This window comes from Sinocyclocheilus anshuiensis, unplaced genomic scaffold (genome assembly GCF_001515605.1).
Source record: "Sinocyclocheilus anshuiensis isolate Anshui unplaced genomic scaffold, SAMN03320099.WGS_v1.1 scaffold1844, whole genome shotgun sequence".
In the NCBI taxonomy this organism is placed as follows: Eukaryota; Metazoa; Chordata; class Actinopteri; order Cypriniformes; family Cyprinidae; genus Sinocyclocheilus; species Sinocyclocheilus anshuiensis.
This window is the reverse complement of record NW_015555830.1, coordinates 39406-40006: the sequence shown is the minus strand read 5'-3', so window position 1 is coordinate 40006 and position 601 is coordinate 39406. Positions and strand designations below refer to the sequence as shown.

Here is a 601-nt window from a genome sequence, read left to right as displayed (position 1 = left end):
GCATCTGGCAGAGCGCAAGTTAGCTTCGATGAAGTAGCGCCTGGAGGGATGCAGGGAGTATGGCAAAGAGACGCAACGTCTCGTTCCCTTAGGGGAACCATGGTTACATACGTAACCTAGAGATGATATTCCTCAGGAACTCGAGCTGCGTCGAGATTCGCTTTGGGAACGAGAATACTCACTGCACCATACTACCAAGTCCTTGCCTGTGTGTGTATCAGATGAGCACATCATGAAGAGAGAGAGACCAGATGCTAGGAGCTGTGCCCCCTCAGGGGCCACGTCCACAACTTCCATAACTCCAGGCCCCAGTGGAGCTGGATGCGTGAGGGAGAACCAGAGTGGGCAGTGTGTCGTTTCCTGCGACGCAAATAGATCCACTTCCGCCTGGCCAAATTCCCTCCAGAGGAGCTCCACCACCTCGGGGTGGAGTCTCCATCCCCCGGGCCTCAGCCCATCTCGACAGGATGTCTGCCCCCTGATTGAAATACCCAGGGATGTAGACTGATCTTAGCGATAGGAGCTTCCCCTGAGCCCACAGAAGGATCTGGCGCGCCAGCTTGTACAAGGGGCGCGAACGCAGACCCCCCTGCCGATTGAT

The 601-nt window shown here is 56.2% G+C and overlaps 1 pseudogene; it reads right to left on the bottom strand.

Annotated features, from left to right (window-relative positions):
* Window positions 1–601, bottom strand: part of LOC107675372 (protein NLRC3-like) — a 9277-nt pseudogene that overhangs the window by 581 nt on the left and 8095 nt on the right.